The 27,421-nt window shown below is 36.0% G+C and overlaps 1 long non-coding RNA gene across 2 annotated transcripts in view; it reads left to right on the top strand.

Annotated features, from left to right (window-relative positions):
• The first annotated feature begins 22,618 nt into the window (after positions 1-22,618).
• Positions 22,619-27,421, top strand: part of LOC112835920 (uncharacterized) — a 91,416-nt gene continuing 86,613 nt past the window's right edge. Inside the window, exons 1-2 of one of the 2 annotated variants that reach the window (XR_003211335.2) lie at positions 22,619-23,057; positions 25,067-25,256. This is a non-coding gene — a long non-coding RNA (uncharacterized lncRNA). The remainder of the gene's footprint in view (positions 23,058-25,066; positions 25,257-27,421) is intronic. The other variant, XR_003211334.2, reaches the window with a different exon arrangement.

The raw sequence follows: 27,421 nt of genomic DNA, 5'->3' as shown, positions 1-27,421 counted from the left end.
GTTGCAAATCATCATTAAAAATTTGTGCAAAATTATACTATCATCAGATGTATAGGAGTGTATTTAATTTATTTTAATTTATACATTTAATTTACACATTTCCCCACACACTAAATGATATTTGGTACTAGTAACATTTTCATATACTTCATCTGTATTAGTGAAAATTATTTCTTGTTTTCATTTGCATTCATTCAGTTATGCACAGAATTCACCATCTGTTCATATGTTACTAGTCTCTTTGATAGTCTCTTTTTTTTTATTTTTGATAAATTATCTCTTCATAGGACAACTTGGTGACTCAGTAGGTTAAGTATCTGCCTTCAGCTCAGGTCATGATCCCAGGGTCCTGGGATCAAGTCCCACTTGGGCTCCCTACTCCTCAGGGAGTCTGCTTCTCCAGCTGCCCCTCCTCCCACTCATTTTCTCAATCTCTCTCTCTCTCAAATAAATTAGCTCTTCATATACTATGCCTGTTGTTCTATTAGAAATTTTGCATTCATTTCTCTTAGACTTTTTCCTGTTTGAATGAGTTGTACTCTTTCTAAAAGTTAAGAAAATTGGCAACTTATTTTGTGTGTTCAAGCAGTATTTTTCCTAGTTTATTATTTGTCTTTTGACTTGGTTTTGATACTATTTATCATTGAGAAAATTCTTACCAACTGAAAACTCCCTAGGAAGTATTTTATACACCAAACCTCTTTGGTGGTGTTCAGTAGATCAGTTGGGAGATTCAGGCAATGTAAGAGGTGAGTATAATGAAGAATCCAAATGTATTCATGTATTCATGGCCTTGGAGATTAAAAATCACTTTGTAGATTCTAGTATTTAAACTACTTTTATGACTGCCCTTGCCAATGTTGTAGGGAGCAGAAGTTGTATGGTAAACTGAATTTCTGACTTGTTTTTTAGATATAAGTTAAGTGCAAGACTGAAAAGTTTGTTTAGGAGGCAATATTTTAATACAACATACCATGTGGATTATTTTGAACATCTATTTGGAAACGTCATAAAGACCATGACATCTGTTCTTCTTTAAAGCACAGAGTGAACTATTGTTTCCATATTTTAATGACCTTAAATTTAACATTTGTAAATAACTTTGGTTAAATAATGTGTGAATGATATAATAAAAAGGAAGAGATAATTTTAACTAAAAAATATTGAACACTACTAACAAGTACTTTAGGAGGAAGGAAGAAGGAAGGTTTACAGTTATTTAGAGCCTACTATATTCTAAAAACATAAACATGTTTACATTTACTTCTCTTCACTATGAAAACTGGTGACCCAAAGTCATTCTTAACTCTCTTCATTTAACGAATATTTATTGAGCACCTGGTATATGAAGCATTGTTCCCAGAACCAAGATACACAGTACCAAAACTAAAAAAAAATAAAAAACCTCCTGCCTTCTTGAAAACTACAGAGGAATGAGAAGATGAAAGTTATGTATTATCCAGTTGGTTAGAAAGTTTAAACCTTTTTATAAAGTATAGCACCTACTAAGTATAAAAGCTGAAATGTAAACCTAGTTTTTTCTCACTTTAGTGGCCAAGATCTTTTCTACTATATCATGTAACTGAGATGTTAAAACTGGATTTCTCCTAAAATGAGAAGTTCCTAAATTTCCAGAGTACTCATGAAAGAGCATGAAACAGAAGTCTCTTAGGCAGGGAACTGGAGGCCTTTGTAGTTTCAGCTATGGAATAGGGAGAAAAAAGAATTCAAGATGGTCTTCTAAGTAGTTTGATTATATAACTTACTATCCAGTACAGTCTGTAAAATTGAAAAAGAGACTAATTATGATTATACCTAGACAACACATAGTCAAAGCCAGATTATATACAAATATGGAGCAAACTGCTCTTAATATTGCAGCTCCAAGGAATTCATATATTTTCGCCCCATTTTATCATCTACCTGAAAGCTTCAACCTCTTAGGAGAATAGCAATGGAGAAAGGCTTCATGGCAAGAATTAGCAGAATTCACTGTCTTATCCTATCCTATGGTGAAAATAAACAAGTGAACAATCTCAGAAGCTTATACACACTTTGCACCAGACATGTATGTCTGTTAGAGGTCACCGTGGTACCAGGTGGACTCCAGTTCACAATGCTTGAGTGGAAAATTTCATACTAAAATGTATAATATTAATAACACCAGGATAGTGTTATTACATGGATGACTTCTTTTAAATTTCATGGAACTTTGACTACCATAAGGTCTCAGTGTATCAAGAATGACATGTAATCTTGAAATTTTGATTTGTGAGAGATGCCACCAGGCATCGCGAGCATGACACCAGGATCATCTCCACTGATTACCAACATCATCCCTTACCATCTCCTGTCTCATATCATTCCAGGTTTGCATATCGACTGCACATCGACACAAGGATTACATAAACCTGAGAAATCTTTTTTTTTAGATATATTTAAATTTAGTAATCAGTAATGTGATTCAGGAAAATCTTTCAGAAATATAAAACATTACCATGTGTAGATTCACCAATTAAGGTGTCATATATCACCTACAGTCTCTGAATTGAATTAGAAAGCAAGAAATTGAGTATATGATAATCCTCGCTATCAGTCAAAATTTTGTGAGTTGGCAGTGGTTCTGTAAGTCAACCAATATATTCATTTTCACAAATATGATTTGGATGTGATAGTCATCTATTTTTTATTTTTTTTTATTTTTTATTGTGATGTTAATCACCATACATTACATCTTTAGTTTTGGATGTAGTGTTCCATGATTCATTGTGTATAACACCCAGTGCTCCACGCAGAATGTGCCCTCTTTAATACCCATCACCAGGCTAACCCATCCCCCCACACCCCTCCCCTCTATTGGATGTGATAGTCATCTAAGTCCCATATGCAGAATAATAGATCAACTGTCCTGTATCCATTGGTAACATAACTTGTTCTTGCTTCTGACTTGAAAAAAAGTATCCATATAAAAGTGATCAATTTTAGTTGTTACTACATTGATTTTTGACATGTACTACAGCATATTCTGTAAATAAACGTAGCCAAACAGTTATGCTAAGTGAAATGTCAGACAAAGACAAATACTGTATGATCTCACTTATTTGTGGAATTTATGAAAAAGCCAAACTAATAGAAACAGGATAGAATGGTGTTTGCCAGGACTAGAGAATGAGGACAGTGGGGCAACCTTGGTCAAAGGGTTATAAAATGAGTACATTTTGGAGATCTAACATTCAGCATGGTGACCACAGTTAACAATACTATATCATATACTTTAAAGTTGCTAAGAGAGTAAATTTGAAGTGTTCTCATCATAAAAAAAGTAACTTTGAAAGGTGATGAATGGGTTAACTAACATTGTTGTGGTAATCATTTTGCAGTATATACATGTATCAAATCGCCATGCCATGCATTTTAAGCTTACACAATGTTTTATGTCAATTATATCCCAATAAAGCTGGGAAAAAGGAGTACATAAAATAAAATAGCTGAACACTGAAATACATTTTTAGGGAGCAAATATGAAAGGCTTTTATGTCCCTTTTAATATTTAGGTAAGCAAAATTATTTTTGGTTATATAAATTGCTAATTGAGCTCTTTATCTGATTTAAAATAATCTGGGTTAGGCGACTGCAAGTGTAAAAATATATGAAATCAAGGATTCCTGCTTTGTGTATTAACACTAAGCACTATATAGATTTGAGCTCAAACATCATTTGAAGTACTACTTAATCTGTAACCAACAAAATAAACAAAACCCTCAATGAATCTGACTTCAATTATGATCCAAGCATACCTTAGCCTAGGCAAGGATAAAAACAATTACATGTATAAAACATCAGAAATAATTTTGTCAGAAAAACGTAAAAAAATAGGATTTGTGATTTGCTATCTGAATACTACTATCTGTAAAATTTTTATAGCTCAATATTGAGGACTAGCTTAAAAAATGACTAAATTGAGCTAAGCAAAAAATATTTAATCCAAAATTTTTGTGTTGGTGATCCTAATGGACTATCTTTGTGGCTTGCTAAATCAGAGCAAAATGTTTTTAATTCTATTTTTTAGAAAAAAAAATTATTATTGCACTCTAATTCATGCCAAGCCCCCCACAAAGTACGCTAGAATGAGGTATATACTACTGAAATTATGCTATATGTAGAAAAGTGGCCATCAAGGGCACAAAATGCCTCCCTGCTTGTGGCACACTATCTTTTAAACATTTTTAAATGCTATGCACATAGACAATATTTCCACTTTTCTGAAACTCTCTGTGGATATCAACTGATACTTTAAAAAGGGTGAACATCCAATCCAAAGATTTCCATAAAAAGAATATTTGTGGTGCCTAAAAAAGTAAACAGCAAGGGCAATTAGATGTTTGTTATTAAGGTAATTACATAAATATAACCTTGATTGTATGGAGCCATTTTAATTATGAGAGTGAACTCACAGTAGTAACACAGAAAACACGAAAATAGCAGACCACCAAATGTTAGACACACCACATATTCCAGAATAACTTCTAATTTAATTTAAGAAATTTGAAGATAGATTTCTGAGTTGAAGACAATTTATCTGTAAACTGAGCAATCAAGTCAGACACTCATATAAAGAAGATAGATGTATTAGTTGTGTCTTGAAGTAGACAAAGAAATATGCTTACCAACTATTCATTCACTTTTCCCCACTCCTGTTTACTGTTCAGGACACTTAACACAGCCTTTGGATTCCACCTGTGGATATTGAAGTGGTTAAAGCTCTTTACGTATTAGGGATTTCCTATGAAATAGGGGAATCTTGGATCACACCCAAAGTTCTGCTCAGATTGGGCATGAGATAAAAACTAGTGTATCAGGGAAAGGATGCACCACGCTGTATCTCAGTCCTTGCATGGTGTTCTCTCTCTTCCATGGTCCACAGAACCAGAGGAAATTCATCACTTGTTCCAGGCCAGCTCAAATAGAGCCCCTTCCTTTTCCTTGGATCATCTCCACCGATTATCCATTTTGAGGAACTGGTGACGACTATTGTCTTAGCTGCTCTATCTCACTTTGGAAAACAAAATGTAACCAGTAGTAGAGTTCAAAATATGCCTGTGATCTGGCCTCAAACAAATTTATCTCTGATATATTTACTCAAAAAACATATACTTCTAGTCAAATGATGTTTATGATGTGTACTTTTACCTCTTTAGCACGAAGTAATCATTTTTATTTATTTTCTTTTTTTAACAATTAGTAAAAGTACTTTATTTTCCTCTCATATTTGCTTTATATCTTGCTGTACAAAGTTATGAAGTTCACAGCTTTATGCCAAAATGTAAGAAGGCTAAGTTTTTAAAAAGTCTGTGCTTGTTTTCCCATACAGAGGCTCACACTTGCTCTCCTTTCTTCCCTTCCGCAGGGAAAATGATCAGAATCAAACTTTAAGAAATCTGGTACACACAAGATGAAAAATGGCTTGGTGACAAAAGATTCTTTATCAAGTTAGAGTAAGTCTTATAGCAATGGTTAGGTTAGAATAGAATTACAGCAGATGTGACATTTGGCATTGGAAACCTCTAGGTTTGGATTGGTTTGTCACTTTCTAGTTATGTGAGTATGTGTAAAGGGTTTCGTCTTTCTTGAGCCTCTATATTCTCTTTCTTAAAATTTGAATGATAATATATAATTTGAAGAGAATTACAGACAACACATAGAAGCAGCCACACTCTGCATACAGGGTAAATGATTGATAAATGTTAGTTACTCCATTACTTTAAACTTGTCAATAATGTGACATAATTATCTATTTAAGCATAAGTCTAGGGGTGCCTAGCTGGCTCGGTCAGTGGAGCATGCGACTCTTGAGCTCAGGGTTGTGAGTCTGAGCCCCACATAGGGGGTAGAGATTACTTAAAAATAAAATCTTTAAAAAAAAATAAATCTAAAAAGGAGTTGTGTCAAGTTTTTACAAGTAAAAATCCAGGTTGAATGTTTTTATAGATTACATATTTTATTTTGTGTCTCTTTAATTTAAAGAGCAATAGCAATGTAGATGTTATAAACAAGTCCCTTTTTTTTTTTTTTTTTTTTTTTTTTTTTACTAAAGCAGAGCAACTAAAGCTAATACCCCCAGGAAGTTGTGTCTGGTAATATTTTTCTGAAGGATCTCTATTCAAAGTATGAACATCTGAAATTAAGAGACTATGATTATTCTTGATATTTAATCTATTCCCTTCTCATTAAGTTCTGTAGGTATATTTCCCTATTTATGAGTTCACCTGCCAAACAAACAAGGAAGAATTAATATTTTTTTATTTTTTAAAGATGTTATCCATTTATTTGAGAGAGCGGGAGTGAGTGAGAGAGAGAGAGTGTGTGAGCATGAGCAGGGGGCAGGGCAGAGGGAGAGGGAGAAGCAGACTCCCCACGGAGGAGGGAGCCCCAACCACAGGGCTTGATCCCAGGACCCTGGGATCATGACCTGAGCTGAAGGCAGACACTCAGTCGACTGAGCCACCCAGGTGCACCAGAAATGATTAATTGAATGAATAATTGTTAAAAATAATATCTGCAAAAAGCAAACAAACTGAAGTCCAGATTAAGGTGACCTCTTTGAATGCAGGGCCTTAATCAAAGATTGCAGTTACCCTACAATTCTGACATGGTATTGTGAAAACTAATGAGAGATAGCTTTTTCAAATCACTCATAGTTATTACAGAATTATTCAACGCAACAAAATATTAGAAGAAAATCAAACCTATATAAAACAAATTCATATTAATACATAACACACCCACATAAGAGGAGGGGTAAACAGGTCACGATATCTTAACATCTATGTTTATTCTGCCATCAGGCATTTGCATGTAGGTCGGATCTAATATGCTAGCTCTTATCAGAGCAGGCTCCAAAACCTTCAGCCAGAGACTCCACCTCCCAGGTTTTGGAGAGCAAAAAAGGATCATGCATCCCCATATTGGGAGCAAATATCACGAAGGTGTGAAAGCTAAGAGTAAAATTTTTATTCTAAGCAAAATTTAACATAGCCAGTGTACATGTTGGTTCTGCTACCTCACCACCCATGAGTTTGAGAGTTTGAGGTTTTATGTATGTATGGAATGTGGAAAACTGACTTGATCTGATCTTAGTAGATGTGATTAGTGTATATCTCACCTTGCTGCCCCCACCAAATTGGCTGTAGGTTTTTTTTTTTTTAATTTAATGTTATTATGTTATGTTAATCACCATACATTACATCATTAGTTTTTGATGTAGTGTTCCACGATTCACTGTTTGCGTATAACACCCAGTGTTCCGTGCAGAACGTGCCCTCTTTAATACCCATCACCACGCTAACCCACCCCCCACCCCCCTCCCGTCTAGAACCCTCAGTTTGTTTCTCAGAGTCCATAGTCTCTCATGGTTTGTTTCCCCCTCCAATATCCCCCCTTCATTTTTCCTTTCCTATTATCTTCTTTTTTTTTTTTTAACATATAATGTATTATTTATTTCAGAGGTACAGCTGTAGGTTTTATGGGTAAGGAAACCAAGCAATACTATTTCACTGATCTTGATAAGAGGTACTTTGCATTACTGCCCTTAGGTATGACTTGTGGGTAGGAAATATGACCTGGAGCTGAGCTTTAATCAAATGCACCCTGGTTGCTGAATATCCTTTTCTGCTGTTATTGCCCACTTCTCTCACACTTTGTGTCAGGTGTCAAGGGTGCAACAAGGAAGGGGAATGAGATGGTGCAATTCTCATAAGAAATTGATACTCAAACCTATAGTTTCTAGCAATGACAGCTGCTATCTCTTTGGGTCAGTTTTAAGATTTTTGATAAAATGAAAGAGAGACATTCTAAAGGATACTACTTACATAGGCAAAATGTAAGATCTGTGTGTTGGGTAGAACTTCAATTTCAATATTGTTTTATATTGAATGTCTACGATTTGCCAGACATCTTGGTAATCATTGGCTGGCTCACAAACTAATAAAAGCATAGAAAATTAAAATGAGGAAGTATACAAAAACAGAAGAGGGTCTATATCCTACAATATCTGCTAAGACATTGCCTTGATGATTCTTTCCGAGAATTAGAGCCATTATTTAGGGCAGATATCCCATCTCACAAATTTACAACCAGTCAATGTCCAGTTGGGTCCATGTCTATGAATGTCTATGTATATTTATGTCTATGTATAGTGTGCATTCTTGGAAAATATGGGAGAATCTCTGCAATTTGTTGCAATGTGAATATTACATGTTTGACATTCATTCTCACTTCTTACACACAGGGGTACATCCACATACACTAACATATATATATATATATATATATATATATATATATATACACACACACACACACACACATATATATACTTACACATTTACTTGTATATTGAAATATTTACTTAAATAAATATATATCAAACATATGCATTTATATTTAATTACATGCATCAACACTCATATATACATATATAAATTCAAAAGCATTGATTTTGTCAGCTAAAAATGTATTGAGGTTAAAGCCTTCACAAATCTGTATTTCTATTTGAAAGAACATTCATATCTCATGCACCAGAATATTGGACAACTAGGGTCAGACTATGTAAAATTTGACTACAATTAGAGGATTGACTTAGGTATGGCTCCAAATACTCACATGTATTTCAGGTGCGCCTGGGTGGCTCAGTCGGTTGGGCGACTGCCTTCGGCTCAGGTCATGATCCTGGAGTCCCGGGATCGAGTCCCACATCAGGCTTCCTGCTCGGCGGGGAGTCTGCCTCTCCCTCTGACCCCCGTCCCTCTCGTGCTCTCTGTCTCTCATTCTCTCTCTCTCTCTCTCAAATAAATAAATAAAATCTTTAAAAATATACTCATATGTATTTTAAAGCAACACCTCCCAGCTTTAAGAGAGTGAAATAGTCTGGCAGTGAAATAGTCCTTCTCTGTGGGTTACCAGAGTGACCAGGTCTGAGAGAACTGGGATTTCAGTGTCATGGATTCAGCATTGCCGGTGGGAGCTCCAGACATCTTGTCATTTTTTTTTTTACATATCATCATATTCTTTCCCTTCCTTGGAGACCTTCAATTGAATTTAGGGATAATAAGGGGGGAACTAACTTGAAGTTATAGATGAAAGTTTTAATTGACATTTTAAGATCTGGATCTATTAGAAAGAACCAAGGGTTAACGTGGTAGTGCAAACCTTTCTCAAGGAAACCACTTAGTTTAGTCCATGAATGTATGCACTCAACTTTTGAAACAGGCCTCAAGATTTATAGTAAGGATTACTTCTCATGCTAAAACATCAGTGTTTCCTTAAAAGTCATGTCCCAAGACACTAAGCAACTTTCTCATATGTTTGGGCCCATGTGAAAAACTAGGAAGACGTGGACCAGGTCAATAGCTAGACTTTAGCCATGTACATGTGTTAATAACAGACAAAAACTTGATGGACAACAGATTCTAGGACAGTAAAGAAATTTTTGAGAGAAAATCACCTTAGGAGAAGAAGAAACCTTGCTGGGTAAGTTAGACTCAGCATCAGATTCTCAGCGCTGGGTTGGAGAGCTACGGTTTTGTACCCCCTGTTTTTCCTTGAGCAGCCATTCACCCTGCAAAGTAAAGAGCTCTATCAAAGGAGAATTTTCCTTCTTGAATATGGCTTCACATTGAGTTTAGCGTTCTTAGAAGACATGTGCTGAGACAATGCTGACATGTTCTACTTATTTAGGGTGAGCAATCCCACAGAATGAGGGGAGAAGGAAAGTGAAGCAGAGAAGGGAAAAAGAAAATTGAAGCTGGTGTCTCAAACAAGCTTAGGATCACATGAATATGTGGCTGATCACTCAATCATAATGGATATCTTTCAGATAAGGTAATGGATTGCCTGCATCTCAAAACAGTCTGGGGAAGAAAAGGCAACCAATTTATGTGCTAACTCCTTAATTTTTTTTTTCTTTTAATTGATCAAAGATCATCCAACAGAGCATTTACTCAACCACACAATCAGGGTGTGACTTAATCTGGGAAAGCCAGAGCCTCTGGTATCTGACCTGAAGTTGGTGTGGCTCCTGCTACACCAGATATAATAGGACTCTGTCCCAGCCTTGTTTTATCTCTGAGGGAATCTAAATATTCAAGATATGGTCATTTATAATTTCCTAAAAAAAAAAAAAAAAAAAACACCTTTGGCAAAAGACATAGTCACTGCTTCTGCAACTTGTCCTAGGGCAATATTTAATATTCATCACTAATCTCCTTCACCACCCATTCTGGATTTTACTAGGATGATTCAGACCTTCAGCATGATGTGCATATTACTGCAGTTGCCCATTTACAGTTGTCACTGGGCAGATAAATTCCAGGAAATAATATAATGAACTCCTGTGTTGCAAACATACCTCCCTCTTCCATTACATAGTCACAACCCCATCTTCTCATAGTTAGCAGGGTTATTACATCAGCGAATAGGGAAATTATTACTCTACTACCTGGACTGTTGACAAGAGAAGTCTAAAGTGAGCGGGTAATAAGCACAAACTCCAATTCAGTGAAACCCTACAATACACTCTGATAGAAATGTTGAACTCTTTGGAACATGGACTTCAAATCTAGCAGAGTATACATTTGCTGAGATGAAAAGTACGAATTCCACAAGTGGGTGAATGAGAGTGAAAATGAAAAAGGTCCACCCTATTTTATCCCTTGATTCTTACACTGGTAATTTCTCATTGTGGCAAAGATACCAAACTATATTGTCCATTCAGACATTATCCTAACCCTTCAAAGTGATTTTTCCAAGCCACAGATTTAGCTGAGGTAAGCTTTCAGTAGGCCCTTCTAATGTTTTAATAATTCAGCTGTTTCAGGGTGAAGACCTATATGATATATATGATATAATTCTATAATTTTGAGCACACTAATCCACTCCTGTGCTATAAATGTGTCTCTTCTTCAAGGGTAATATGTGGGATACCATCATGACAGATCAGGTATTCTTTTTTTTTAAGATTTTATTTATTTATTTGAGAGAGAGACAGAGATAGTGACAGAGAGCATGTGCGGGGAGGAGAGGGAGAAGCAGGCTCCCCAATGATCAGGGAGCCCAACATGGGGCTTAATTCCAGGACTCTGGGATCATGACCTGGGCCAAAGGCAGACACTTAATCGACTGAGCCACCCAGGAGACCTTACATCAGGTATTCTGAACACCATTGACAAAAGTTACTGGTGAAGTCACTGTCCCGGAAAAGATATTCCAATATCCAGGTTACATATCTATTCTGTCAGGGTCCTTGTGTGTGGAAATTATGAAATTTTAGCACACTACCACCTAGTGCATGGCTGGACTTTTTAAGGTATAATGCTATCTCAAGAGGTCAGCTTCAGTTTATATTACTAGCAGATTGACAATTGTTTATCTCACCAGCTGTGGTGAGATAGAGAGCCTGCACTGTTGGCAACAATCATAGTTCCATCCCTGACACCATTTCCACTCTATTTTGGGTCTGTGCCCAGTCTAGGGTAAGCTGAAGAGAAAAGCTAGTGGTCCTCACAGGTTGAGTTATCCTGTTCATCTGGTTTTTGAGAGCCTCATCTGTGTCAGATGATCTCTGGTGTTATATGAGAAATAAAGATCCACATATCCAGCTCCTTAGGTTCATTCACATAATTCTTGTCCAAGTCCCAGACACCAGCCAAGTTATTCTCCATGTCCCAGGCATCAAAGCATATCCCTATCTTAACTTCCTTTTCCTTTCATGGTATGTGAATAGCCAAATGTTCTGCTAGCAGCGCTATGGATTGTGTTTCCCTTCACCTCTGTCTTCATGACCAATTTTTATAGGGGCAGAAGTGTAGCAGCAACTTTGGTCCAGCTTACTGCCACATTACATGCCAATCTTTCTGTAAAGACTCACATCCTTTCTTCTTCCATCAGCTGATCGTTGCGATCGTCCCATGAAACTATGTGTGTAGCATTGTTGCGAAAGAAGTTGGTGATATGAGAATATAGGACAACTGTTTATAGTTATAAGCCAACTGTGTCTTCAGTTCTTCTGCAACTGGTTAGGCCAATTTTTGATTGTATCACTACCATCATGCAAAAGATTGCTGCTGTGTCTGCCTAACTTTATGCACTGGGGAATTGGATGGCACAGATTTCATGATGACTAGCCGTGGTTGCCTAGTCAATTAGTGTATCAATATCAGAGGCTCATTCTCTACATGAGTACCAGCACTTCTCTTCTGAGGAGGATATCACCTGTTTCAGGACCCCAGGTGTCTATTCTGGGACATCCCTGACTCCACATGCTGTCATTATTCATCATGGATACCTTTAGCAAGATTAAATCTATTGACTCTTTTATCCCAAGTGGGATAGCAGCTTTCTCCCCTGCCTGAACATTTGTAAGTGGAGTATTGTTCTGCGCCTCACTTAAAACTGACAACCTTGGAAGTCACCCAGTAAATTATGTGGAAGAGTATAATAAAATCTCAAGTGCTGTGCCTCTATCTTAGTGGCAGGAGAAGTAAAGTACAACTATTTGTGTTGTATCTTTTTTTTTTAAGATTTTATTTATTTATTTGCGAGAGAGAATGAGAGAGAGAGAGAACATGAGAGAGGGGAGGGTCAGGGGGAGAAGCAGACCCCCTGCTGAGCAGGGAGCCCGATGCGGGACTTGATCCCGGGACTCCAGGATCATGACCTGAGCCAAAGGCAGTCGCTTAACCAACTGAGCCACCCAGGTGCCCTATTTGTGCTGTATCTTAAAGGGATAGCATAGTATATCCCAGATCACTAACCCCCTAAGAAGTACACAGACACCTGTTTTTTGTTTTTGTTTTTGTTTTTTCTGGATTTTTTTCCTTGTATCTACTGTCATAACTATGTCTTTCTATGATGTCTATAGAATTTGCCAGTTTCTCTTCAGCAAGTCCAGTTAGTATTATTCCATTAACACAATGGGCCAGCATAGTACTCAGGACTATATAATTACAGATTGCAGGACAGTTAACATAGACTTTTGTTATATTGCTTTTCTTGCTATGTATTTGTAAACTTCTCTCAATAATCTCTAATAATGGATCAAGAAGAATATTGCCCATATATAAATAGCCCCATGCCAGGTGCCAGACTTGTATAGATCAATTCTATTAACAATGCTATATTTAGCGAAATGACTACAATTGGGGCCACCACCTGAGTGAATTACACATTAGTCACTATGATTCATTTATGTGGTTTTTCTTTCAATATTTTTTTCTTGTTTTTTTTTCCCTTGAAGAAACTAGATGAGAAATGTGAATGACGATATGTGTTCACTATCATCCATGCAAGTTCAAATTTTTGTTTATGTTGATAATCTTTGTATACTTTCAGGGTTTCCAAATCACTTTGTTTTTACCATGAAGAAGGCAGAAATTCTAGATATGTTGCTCCCATACCAAACAAATGTAAAAGCTTCTTGATCTCCCACTATTTTACCTTCAAACTTTATCTCATCACAAGTAAAAATACGTGAAAACTTTCATAATTGTGTTGTCATGCATGTCATGAATTTTGACCTCCACACTCAACACAAGCTTCACAGCAAAATTTAGCTGACTGCTAGGCAAAAACCATCTTTCCATTCATAGCAGAATGTCAATGACCCATTACTGAAAAGTGTATGCTGATTTACTTTATTTTACCAGGGAACATTTTCCACAAGTGAAAGAGATAGGAATTGAAAGGGTAAGAACATATAAAGACTTGTCAGGTCTATAAATTTAAAAACACATTTGAAGTGAGAACTTTTCATACTATTCTCTACAGAACCACTAGAGCCCCAGCCAACCCCTTTGAGGCTGTGGAGGGGAGTACCAGCAGGTGAAATAAGCCGGGCTCTCAGATGTCCAATCACGTTTTGAAATTGAACAGCTTCAGCATATCTGCTTTGAACATCAGACATACTTGTCAGATTTTATCTTTAAAAAGGATGTTATTTTTTTGTTAATGTTTTTTAAACCACCGATCTGATCCAACTTTTTAATGTTCACTTTAAGTAATACATGTCCTCCAATCTAATTTTCAAAGCTTATATGCCATAAAAATATGATATATCCAATATCATCACATATTAAATATTTCCATTAAAAATACTATCATGGGGGCGCCTGGGTGGCTCAGTCCTTAAGCGTCTGCCTTCGGCTTAGGTCATGATCCCAGGGTCCTGGGATCAAGCCCCGCATCGGGCTTCCTGCTCCGTGGGAAGCCTGCTTCTCCCTCCTCCCCTCCCCCTGCTTGTGTTCCCTCTCCCGCTGTGTCTCTGTCTGTCAAATAAATAAAATCTTAAAAAAAAAATACTATCATGTTTTCTTTTCTATTTTTGCCACCAAGCCTATTCTCATTTTTTTTTTTCTTATTCTTTTTGCTGTTTTCTACCACTTCTTTATCTATGCCTTTGGAAAAAACCTAACCAGTTAAATCAATAATCCTTAATTCCTGGGATGGTGCTGATATTTCTTGTGTTTTAGGCAATATCATATTGGTGAAGTAAAAGTTCTGGTTGTGTGATGTCTATATTTTAGTATATCTCATATCTCATTTTTTCCTCTGATCATTAGGAAATGTATGGAATTACATTTCATGGTATATAAAAACCTTATTCTGCTTCCCAATAAAATTCATACGGTGTTTTATTCTTCTAGGAAATGTTTTTAAAGTAGTAAGTAATAAATTACAAATATTCAACTATGTGCCTCATTATCATCCATCTGGTAGCACAGAAATTTGTTTTGGATAGAAAGACTGGACTTAAATTTAGGAGAAAGCCATGGGAATAATGGTTATGCTTACATGCTTGTCCATATACAGCAACCTTCCACAATTCAGTGAGATATTCTCCTGTCAAAGATATGCATAAAGGTCTCTGTAAAACTAAGCAAAATGTGAATAATGTTGCATGCAAATCCACGAGAATGACAGATCGGTTTAGAATGATATGTCACTGAATTAACAGTGGAACAAGGGAGAAAGTAGCTAAATTAAACAGAGAGTGAAGCAAGTAACCCACTCCAAACCTCGGATAAAAATAAGCAGAATTGAAAGCTTTGCAGGAACAAAATTGCAATGGGAAGAAGAACAAATAGAATCTGACATTATGACTTTCTGTGGCCTAAATGTCTGTGGCTGGAGATATCAAAAGATATGTACCAAGTCTCAGTGAAAAATAAAGTGGCTAAGCTTGAAATTGCTACAAAGCAAATAATTTGAAACAAAATCAGTTAACATGACTGAGTGTCATGGTGATTTACCATCGTCTCTTAAAATTTGCTCCTGGTAGATATGTTAAGAAGAAAAGTAACTGAGATGAAAGTCAAATGTCACTTAAAGTTTCAGTTTTAACTTTATGACAAATAGCCCAGCTACATAACCTTTGTTAAGTCACTTGTCTGATGCTCTTTGACTAAAATAAAGGTGTTGGGCAAAATGATAAAGGTCTATTCTGTTTTTATGCATCCTCATTAATATATATTTTTTTAAATTTAGAAATCCAGGAACAGGATGCTAGGTTTGATTACAGTCCTGCCATTTATTATATTCTTAATCTTTCCCTGCATCAGTGCCCTTATTCATCAGTTGTGATTAATAAAGGTGTCTACCTCACATGGACATTATAAGGGAAAAAAATGAAATAACACATGAAAAGCATTTTCAATTAAGCCTACTGGGAAGGCATTCACTATATGTTAGCAAAAGTTGATTTACCAAGAAGCTAATATAACTTAATCTGTGGGATCGTTATTTGCTGGGATTCCTTCAAATGTTTTATACCCAATTTATAATTAAAATGTTGCATTGTTTTTAAAGAGCACCCAAACATTGAATAAGCTTCAAACCCTCATAAAACTAAAAGGTACCAATTATTATTTCTCACAATTTTAAAATTAGGATGTAAAAAGTGCAATTTATTCAATTAGTTACTTACAAAATAATAGTTATATTAAAAAGTTTGGTGTAGCTAACAAGTAGTCAAATTTATCATCTAGAAGAGAAGTAGCATAGAGTAAATGGTTCGTAAAATCACTATTTCATTATAAAAGTGAAAGTGATTTCAAGGATGTCACTGCTTATTTTAAAGGAACTTGGTGAGTTGACTAAGACAGTTGGTCAGCATGGCCAAATGGGTGCATTTTCTCTTTTTAGACACTAGCGCGTCGTTCCCACTGGGAAACTACACGACTAGGAAGGAAGGAGTCCTCACATGCACTGGACAGGAAAAAAGTCCAGCTGTTCCAATGAAGAGCATTTCTGAGGAGAGAGGAAATATTGAATTCATCCTTGATTTTGAAGTTAAGCAATTCTGTCCATCTTTTACTCCCGAATTACACAGTTTTGTGTGATGAAAGAAAAAAGTAAGCTTCTTATACTCTTTTCTCCCCCCTGAAAACTTCTTAGGGCAGACTTCAGAAACCTTAATTCTCTGAGGAAATTAAACATGCTATTGCTCAGGTATGGAAACCCAGTGGAGCATAGAGAGCAAAAGGTAAATCTAGGAGATACCTACAGAAAGCAGAATGGCCAGAGTGCAGATGTTGATGGGAAAGGCTCTGATTTCATCCTCCTTATTGCTACAGATTTAACATCCCCAAGTTCAGTGTTTGTTTTTATCTGTCAGAAAGCAATGTTTCCTACTCTTCCTATCTCAAAGAATTAGCTGTCAATATCACATGAGATAGTGTGGGCAACATCGTTCTACTGTGAAATCTCTACAAATAAAAGGTTAAGTTACTATAGAACAGTTTAAAATGTAACCTCTTGATGGATCTTATTGACAGAGCTTTATTTTCTCAAAATATTACTGAAAAAAAACTTGCTTTTTTCATTATATGATTTCAAGCCTGGATATCTCGAATAAGTTTACAAAATGAGTTCATTACACATTTATCACCCAAGTTATATAATGGGTAGTGGCTTTGCTATTAGTTGCATGATCTTGGGCAAGTTGCTGGAAATGCTTGTCCCTTCCCTGTCTTTGTCAATAAAACTCGGTTAAAATCATGGTAGATGTGCATAATAGATTTCTAATTTTAGAAAATGCCTGTGGTAAATACAATATAGGATTTTATTTTATTATTTTACTATAATGTAATGCCAAGAGTTGTATTTAATACATAGACAAAATTCTCCCAATAATAGAAATACAAAAGAACATAAACATTCACAATTTTTCCATATCCCAACAAAATGTTTTTACTTTTTCATGTTTATTCCATGTCCTTTTTATATTCTTGAGAATTTTAATAATATTACAATCTAAAGTTTTATAATTGTTTTAAAAATTAACACTATGTTATAAACATTTTCTATATTTCCTTTTAATATCCATACCTACGATTAGGGTTATAACATCTTATCTAGTGTATGACAATCAGATTATTTAATCATTGAATCATTGTTTGAAATTCAGTTCATATATGTAATGAGAATACCATAGTATGGGAGAAACTCTCAATGAATGTTAACCATAAATTTTATTTTATTGTTGCTATTATCAAACATTATGCTTATTAAAATAATTAATATATTTTATTTTTTCTTTCTTCATATTATTGCCTTAATACAAATTTATAACTGTGATTATTATGTTAAATAAGAATATTTTTAAGGAGTATGGAATATATTGCCATATTAAAAGAGTGTCATCCATTCAAATGTCTAAAGAAATAAATGGGTATATGTTTATATAACTCCCGGAATTGTATTTATCATTGGTTTATTATTAATTTTAATTTTTAGTAATTTAATAAATAAAAATGAAATGATGTCATTTTGTTTTACATACCTTCAGAAACTATTAAACTTGTTTTAAAAAATAATTAATTGACTTTATTTCTTAGATTCTAGTTTTACATGAAAATTGAACAGAAAATACGGAAAGTTTCTACATATTTTTTACCTTGCCAACAGTTACCCCTATTATTTTTTGAAGGATATGTTGAGGATATTTTTTTAATTTTAATTCCAATATAGTTAACGTACAGGGTTATATTAGTTTCAGGTGTTCAATATAGTGATTCAACAACTCCATACATCACCCGGTGCTCATCACCAGTGCTGTCCTTAATCCCCAACACCTACTTCACCCATTCCCTCACCCACCTCCCCTCTGGTAACAATCACTCTGTTCTCCATAGTTAAGGGTCTTTTCTTGGTTTCTCTTTCTCTCTCCTCTTTTTTTTTCCCCATTGCTTGTTTTGTTTCTTAAATTCTACATGTGAGTGAAATCATATGGTATCTGTTTTTCTCTGACTGATTTCACTTAGCATTATACACTTTAGTTCCATCCATGCCATTACAAATAGCCAGATTTCATTCTTTTTTTATGGCTGAATAATATTCCATTATATATGATTTCATTATATATATGATATGTATCATCTTCTTTTTCCATTCATCAATTGATGGATACTTGGGCTGCTTCCATATATTGGCCATTGTAAATAATGCTGCTATAAACATAGGGGTGCGGGGATCCCTTTGAATTGGTATTTTTGTATGCTTTGGGTAAATACCCAGTAGTACTATTGCTGGATCGTAGGGCAGTTGTATTTTTAACGTTTTGAGGAAACTCCATACCATTTTCCCCAGTGGCTGCATCAGTTTGCATTCCCACCAACAGTGCAAGAGAGCTGCCTTTATTTTTAATATTTTGTATTGATGTGGTACTTTTGTTACAACTGATAAACCAATAGGGATGCATTATTATTATTAAGTTGCTAATTTACATTACTGTTCATTCCCTCTGAGTTTTGCCAAATGCATAAGGACATGTATCCACCATTATCTTATAATACAGAATAGTTGCCCTAAAAATTCCCTGTGTTTCACTTCTCTCTCCTCCCTCTAACCTCTGCCAACCACTGATCTTTTACTCTCTTGCTATAATTTTGCCTTTTCCAGAATGTCATATAGTTGGAATCACAACAGTAGATAGACTTTCAGACTGGCTTTTTTCACTTTAAGATTTTCTTTTTTAATTAAATAAAAATTCTCAAATTAGGTTTATGACATTTTATCTTCTGTTTTTATCAGTTGATACTTTTTACTTTTTTGAGATTTCAGTTGGTTCTTTTATTATTATTATTATTTTGTTAGTATCATTTACATAGTTGGATTTTCAATATTTTTTTCTGTTTTGTCACTAATGATGAGAACACAAATTTTATAATAGTATAATGTGTTTAAAGTTTTTGAGTACCTCTTACTGGTTTCAAATTGCTAATTATTCATGTAATTCAGACATGATGAAAATGCCGTGTGAATAAATTTTATCTTAACTATTTTACTTTAGAATGTAATAGCATAAAATGCAGTCAAAAATGTCAGAAATAAAATTCAAACCACCTATTTCAATAGCTACAGATTATCATTATAAATATTTTTAGAGATATTCTTTCTTAATATTAAGCATTTTTATTGTAATTAGGATTGGTTTTCCTTAACAGCCTTTCCTACGTAATTTTCTCAATAATATTGAATTAGGTATTTTAAATAATTTTATTGATATAGTAAGTACATACCATAAAATTCACCCATTTTAAGTGCACAATTAAATAGTTTGTAGTAAATTTACCAGTCACCAACATTTGGTTTTAGAACATCCATCAACACAGGTGAGAGTTTACAATTAATCCTGTCTTGCAGTTTTACCTCCAGGCAACCACTAATCTACTTTGTCTCTCCCTTTCTGAACATTTCATATTTATTGAATTATGCAGTATATGCTATTTCCTGTCTTTTTTCACTTGTTGTAATATCTCAGAGGTTAGTCCATACAGCAACATATATTAATATTCCATTCATTTTTATTGCAAGTAGCATTCCTTGTATAGACATATGACAATTGTGTTTATCCATTCACCATTTGGATTATTGTGGGGGGGTTTGTTTTGTTTTGTTTTTGCTATTATGATAAACGCTTGCTATGATCATTTAATTATCTTTGTACAAGTTTTTGTACAGTGAAGTATAAATTGGATTTTGGTAAAATAAATAAAGACTTCACTGTTAAGACAATTTTAACAATGGTGATTATACATAGTAAATTATGGCTAATTCAGTTATTTATTAATGGGCTTGAATGTTCTACTATGTGACTAGGAAGCCAACTCAAAAATATTTTATTAACTGTGCATCTTTGTGGATAAGAAATGATGTATTATTTTCTCAAGAATCAAGAAAAAGACTGAAAATATTTTCTTTCCTTAAGAATTTTTGTGAGGGAGAAGTTTACAAACTATAAGAAGTAACATTTTGTAAACTTTTCATTTTCACCCTGTGAGAGTATCTACTTGTCAATTTCTGTAAGGCAACACTCCCTAATCCATCAAAACAAGGTGGGAGAGATAAAAGAAAAATACAAAAATACGTTTTCTTGCCTTTGCTTTTTGAACTCAAGAGAAGTTGAACAGGCAAATTAAGGTCTGAGATATTTAATGATGCTTATATTATGGGACATTATATATGTAAAAATATATATTTCAGGTATATTCTAAAATGTTGCTCCATATTTTGACAACCTTTGGTTTTTTATGTAAAAAAGCATCAATATTAAAACCATACTTGGAAAGAATGAAATAGCATACACAAAGCATAGTACATTTTCCATCTGGAAAATATTATTACATATGTTTATATTACTGAAAAATAAAAACAAATACATACAAAATACCCCAACCAAACAAAAAAATTAAAAAAGCTTCATGCTTTTGAAACATTCTAGTGGACTATTGCTTAAAACATAAAATGTTAATAGCTCATGTTTTTGCTTTATATTTCAGAGACCATCTTTGTTCTAGGGCTTTATATTAATTACTTTCCAGGTAATTTTCATAACCACTCTAAACCATAACCTTTTCAAGTTAAAAAAAAAAGAAAAGAAAAAATAATTATGTAGTAAACTTTTAAGAAATCTTTCTTAGTAAATGTAATTCATGACCTGGTGACCATTAAATGTTAAGCAGATATCATCCACATATAATAAAATGTGGCATCTAAGACCCAAATAGCTATGGAGATCATATGCTCAGTTACTGTTCCATGTATATAGTTCTTTGTCCTCTATTTCAGCTACCTAAGAATTTGGGAAAATACATATTCAGGGGGCACCTGGGTGGCTCAGTCGTTAGGCGTCTGCCTTCAGCTCAGGTCATGATCTCAGGGTCCTGGGATTGAGCCCCGCATCGGGCTCCCTGCTCCACAAGAAGCCTGCTTCTCCCTCTCCCACTCCCCCTGCTTGTGTTCCCTCTCTCACTGTGTCTCTTTCTGTCAAACAAATAAATAAAATCTTTAAAAAGAAAAAAAGAAAATACATATTCAGGCAGATATGTCCTCCTACATGCAATTTCTGCACATTTCCAGGAATATATCTAAACACATTTTAAGAGTCAGGATAGAGTATGTTTTAGCGTGTGGAAGAATAACATGCAAATATCAGTAGCTTTTAATGAATATTTCCTTCTTGTTCTTGCTACATGGCTCAGAATTCTGCACTATACACTCATGGATCCTGGGGGAAATGCTCCGACATCCCAATATATGCTTCAAGTATCCATAGTGAAGGGGAAGTGAGATCTGGGAAGTTGAGTACGACTCACATCCAGTCACATTTCATGGCCATAACTTACTGGATGGCTATATCCAAATTCAAAAGGTCAGAAAGGTAGAATCCTCTCCGTACATGGAGGCAGAGGAAAACTGAATAATGGCCAGTATTATTAATTTTATTCTCTTCATTGACAAGTCATACCTTTCTCACTTTTTACAATTGGATTTGTGTGATATTATTAGAAGAAAAAAGGAGAAAAAATAAGAAAGTGATAATTTTGTGCTTTTCAAAGTCACCCCAATGATAATTTTCTGGTTTGACAAATGTAATGATGCCACCATTTTAGCACCCTCATTTGATAAGCTCTCAGTCTCTCAACTTATGATTTAGTAGTTACTACATGGTGACTGAAATTTATTAGGAAGTATGACAAGTAAAGTACAATATTTATGTCAACCATTTCTAATCATCTTTTGCAATTAGAATGAATTTTAAAACAAATACAATGTATGTTCTAAAAACCAAGTGTTCAGAAGCATGGTGTATTCATTTCATCTTTCCTTTGGTCTTTCAACAATATAGTAGTGAGTGTCTACTGTGGTAGATATTATAATATAAGATGCTGGTAAAACAAAGGTGAAATCAGATATTATCTCTGTCTCATATGGATTACATGAGCGGGGGAAGATTAAAATTAATCAAATGACCGCACAATATTAACTGTAGCTGAATGGAAGCTAGAGATACTTTCCAGAAGAACTATTTGATGAGATTTAACATATAAAGAGAAACTAACCAGAGAAAGGTGGGAGAGAGATTTTATTTGACTCCATTGAAGAGGGAAATATTATACATGTAATAAAAATGGAAGAAGCCACTGTGGATGGAGGGCAGGGAGGAAAAGTGATTTTGGAGCTTGGGCCAAGATGAAATGGTTGCCATGGAAAAGTGATTGGATTCCAAAGGACTAGGTAATAATTGAACTGGGGGCTAAAAGTGAAGAATCACTCCTAGCTGTTGTGGAAAATGAACTGGCCTTAGATTCAAGCGGATTTTGCTCCACGTTTTCTTGCTCTTTTCCTGGACAAATGTATTGACTTCTGGAGCACCAATTTCTTATGGACATAATGGTGATGATGACATTTACCTTATATAACTATTGTTAACATGACAGAGAATGTCTTATGTATCCTGCCCATTCCAGACTGTGTTAGAGATCTCCAGAAAATAGACACCAGCATGGAATATGGCTTGCAAGAAATTTATGATGGAAAACATTGGTGGAGGATAAAAGACGAGTGAAATTCAAAGAAGACAGAGACTGCAGACTGTGATGACACGTAACACATATGCAAGAAGAGGGACAACAAGAGAATTGAATAGAAAGACTCTAACTGCAGCGCAGTTCCAAGAAAAGGTTCAGCCATAGTAATGGTAGTTTTGGAGCCAAAGTTTCCCGGTAAAGGATCCCATGCCTTTCAGGAGTAGGCTTGCAGTACCAACCCCTACAGTACTCAAGTCAGTATGTGGAAGAAGCCTGTAAGAAACGTAGTTTCAGCACGAACATATGGTGAATCCAGAGAGTCAATAGCTTGAACATCGGTCAAGCATGGTACCCACAAGATGATTTGAATTGCATATTTTCAAGGCTGCCATTATCCACCCCTTGTGCAATGTAAATATAATTTACTCCACAAGTTGATGGAGTTTTTTCTCTATGGTTCCCATGAGCTTCACTTTCTAAGGGGAAATGGTGAAGGAGAAGTCTTGTAGGACAAGCTACTCCATCTTTGCTACAATTGGTTGCAGGGCTACAACTGGTACTCATCTATCTCTCTATTATCCATTCTAAATCCCTCTCACTCTAACCCTCAGCTATCTCCTTGGCAAGTCCTGATGGCTTTTATGGTCCTGGGGCCCAAACCTTTATTACTAAAGTGTCTGAGTCCTTGGGAATCATGCATCCTCAAACCAGGCTTGCTATACGTGTCCTTTTATAGTTCCAGTGGTGTAAGTGGATACCAGGAGGCAACTGCAGGAATCACATGGGTTCCATACTTATTCTTCCCTGTCCCCATTGTGTAAAAGCAGTCACATCTGCTCCTTGTGATCAAGGTCCTTTACCCTTGTGATGACAATAACTCTTCTTACCTGCTGGTCCCTGAACACAAGGACTCTAATGTGCCTTAGCAACAGCCATAGTTTGTAGTCCACTTGAGCACTTCTGTGTCCCCTGGCAAAAGTACACCTCTCTGGGGACTAGGACTTTCAACCATGTAAACTCTGAGGGCAAGAAGCACAGACCACTCCATGGGTCATTAAGATTGATCGTAAATGAAGCTAGTTCTGCTTCTACTCCTTGGCTGGTGGACCCATATATTTGTCCATTGTGGATACATCCTTATATAAAGGTCTCTAATTTAATGCATTATACTCTATCTTAAAGGATGTTATCCTATTCTTTCAGAGGGTTGCCTCTGAGTTCGCAGTTCAGTTGTACCATTCCAGTTCTCTATAAGGCCAACTACTTCTGGATGGCACAATATTTTATTCTACCAGTGGATCCCATGATCGCATGGCTGTGTTTGCTCTCACATATCTCCTTCACTGTAAAGTAGATTATCTGACTAGATGCTATGTTTTGTGCATTACATCCTTATGGAATAGACATTCCATAAGACCTCATAGAGTGCTGCTGATTATGGATCTGTGGGCAGGAAAGGCATTCAATACACAAAATATTTATGTATTCCTCTGTGTATTTACTGCCAGCACTTCTACTAAAGAATGTGTCCCATTATAGCCTTATTTTCTGCCCCCATGATCATTTTGTTCATGTGCCCATTGTGCCAGTCCAGAGTATATAAGGGTGATGATTCACTAGTATTTATTGGTCAAGTCATTTTGCCCAATTTGTTGTTCAATGCCTGTTGTTTTCTGGATGATTGCTCCTGGCCATTAATATATAATACAAAAATTTTCATTCTCTGTGCCCAGTCGCAATGTCCATCCACTGATGGATCCATCCAGGCCCTGATCAGATAACCAAGCCATTGGCCATTGCCCAAGAGTCTCTGTTTCTATCTCTGTTTCTGTGTCTCTATCATGCCCTCTTCTTGGGCCACTTACCTTTCTAAATAAAATAAATGAGCAGTGCAATGCTTGCAATTCTAACTATTGGAAATATTGTCATTCTCCATTGTCTTCCAAGGGCACTACCTTTTTTTCAGCTTGCACCCACATAGAAAGCTAAACCATCTATAAACCAACTTTGCTCATTTTCCTTTCCTTCAGCTATTTATAGATACTACTAATTGCAGTTGTCCACATTTATTCTCCAGATCCTCTCACCTTCTACAGGTAACAAATGGCAAAATAAATGTATATATGATAGGTATTAGTATCTCAGCATCATTGACATTTTTAATCATGGCACTAAAATCCACCATTTTCCCTTTCTCCTTCCAGGACACTTCATTGTTTTGGATTTATATTTTGGCCAGTGTGTGAGGGGGCACGGTTTCGGAGATTTCCACTTGGGCTTTTCCCACTACAATAGCTTTTACTCCATAGACCAAGAACCAAATGTGGCAGCTATTCCAACTGTCAAGTATGTCAATTCCAATTATACACTAAAGACCAGAGAAATAAGCACTGGGTGAGTCCATGAATTCAGTGGGCCTAAAAGGCCATTCTTTTTATATCATACCATGATGTCTGCCAATTGTGCATCTAATAATGATGGTAGTGTAATAAACAGATCTATGAATGGTACTAAATGATGTCATTGGTGCCCAAAGAATCATACACACTCAAAAATTATTGGCTTTTTTCCTGTGAGCAAAAAAATTTAACTGGCCTGCTATTCTAAAAGGAGGTTGATTTTATGCCTTAGGTCTTCAGGTATTACTAAAATCAAGCTCTTTTTCCCTCAGTGTTTGTAATGCCTGGTTATTCTCTTGTTCCCACTGTAAACACCTGGTCAAATGCCCATAGGTCACTTTGCAGTAGACTGGAGGAATTATTGGAGTACACACTTGCGGTTGTGTTGCAGGGCCTTTCCTCCTAGGGACCCAGATACTTCTCCAGTCAGAGTTTTGGATGTAAAAATTAAGTTTGGTCTAGGTATTGAGCAAGGGATTATGACTTTTCATCAAGAGAACTACCTTCATGCTCCTGATCTATTCTCACCTTTTCCTAGTTATAGCTGTTAAGCACCAGCCATCTATTTCTTTCTTTCTTTCTTTTATTTTTTTTAAGATTTTATTTATTTATTTCACAGAGAGAGACAGAGAGAGAGGGAACACAAGCAGGGGGAGGTGGGAGAGGGAGAAGCAGGCTTCCCACCGAGCAGGGAGCCCAATGTGGGGCTTGATCCCAGGACTCTGGGATCATGACCTGAGCCGAAGGCAGACACTTAATGACTGAGCCACCCAGGCTCTCCATCACCCATCTATTTCACTCCTACTTGCCACCACACTCTATTATTTCCATAACTATGTGTGTCAAGCCCCTCCACCATGCCATAAAGTAGATACAGTATCCTGGCTTTTGACAGTTTAGCACTGTCACTTTTGCCACTTGGTTTCTATTATTCTAAGGCTATATTATCCCCATCAATATCATCAAACTAGGCTCTCTGATGGCTCTTTTGCAGAAAAGAGTCACAGTTGAACTTCTTTGTGATGCTGGCACTCCATTAATCAGTGCATTCTCATAGTATTGCTGAATAAATACTATGTCCTCTAGGCTTACCTGTGGAACATTGTCTTCTGTGAGTCTTCTGGACTCACAAATATATATATAGCCATCCCAGCATGTCTAATACTCTCAGTTCTTTATTGCTCTACCACCTGTCATGACAAGTCAAGGGTTTATACTTCATTCAGTGTTGACCATCACTTTTTCCACACTTCAAAAGCCTTCACAACAGTGAGTTGGCCCCAATTTGTGGGGTTTTTATTTCAGTATGAAATCTGATAACCTGAGAAAATGCCTCCAAATCAATAACTTTTTGTTTATCGAGTCTTACATTCTAGGTTAGGTGATCCAGTATGCTCTAAATAAGTCTCAGGGATACTTTTAGCTTCCATGAGGAATCTTTTTCTAATCATTGCACCTCTTTTGGTATATAGTTTCCTCCTTCTCTGCAAATCCATGGCTTAGTTTTCCTGGGATTTAACCTTAGTCAGCCTGGAAGCCAAGAGAGAAGATGGAGACAACTTCTGAGTGCAGCACCTGTGTAGCACTTTTTTTTTTTTTTTTTAAGATTTTATTTATTTGGGCACCTGGGTGGCTCAGTTGGTTAAGTGACTGCCTTTGGCTCAGGTCATGATCCCGCGGTCCTGGGATTGAGTCCTGCATTCAGCTCCCCCTGCTCTGCAGGGAGTCTGCTTCTCCCTCTCTCTCTGCTTGCCGCTCCCCACTGCTTGTGCTCTCACTCTTCTTGGGGAGAGACTTCTGTAGCATCTACTAGTGTAGGAGAAATTCTGGCTCTAGGGATTAGGTTGGCAACTTCTGAAGCTCTCAAGACAGGGACACTAAAGGGACCCCATGAAAGAAAAAGCTGTTTTGTTTTTGTTTTTGTTTTTGTTTTTTTCCTTGCTTCTTTTCCTGCTTCTATTCTTGCTAGGGCCCACACCTCCACCTTACACATGCCTTAATGTATGTCCTCCTGTAAAGGTAAAGGAGCTAATGATAATGATTTCTTTGGAGTCTTCCAGCACAATAGATAGTATCTAAGGAGTGACAAGGCAGGGTCCTTAAGAACATTCTCCAAGACCACTGACTCCAAACGCTTTGACGCCAAGACCCCGGGATCCA

Source organism: Callorhinus ursinus, unplaced genomic scaffold (assembly GCF_003265705.2).
Source record: "Callorhinus ursinus isolate GAN/ISIS: 27379988/994484 unplaced genomic scaffold, GSC_fseal_2.0 scaffold4, whole genome shotgun sequence".
In the NCBI taxonomy this organism is placed as follows: Eukaryota; Metazoa; Chordata; class Mammalia; order Carnivora; family Otariidae; genus Callorhinus; species Callorhinus ursinus.
Note: the sequence above shows the minus strand (reverse complement) of the source record. Positions and strands in the feature narration are given on the sequence as shown.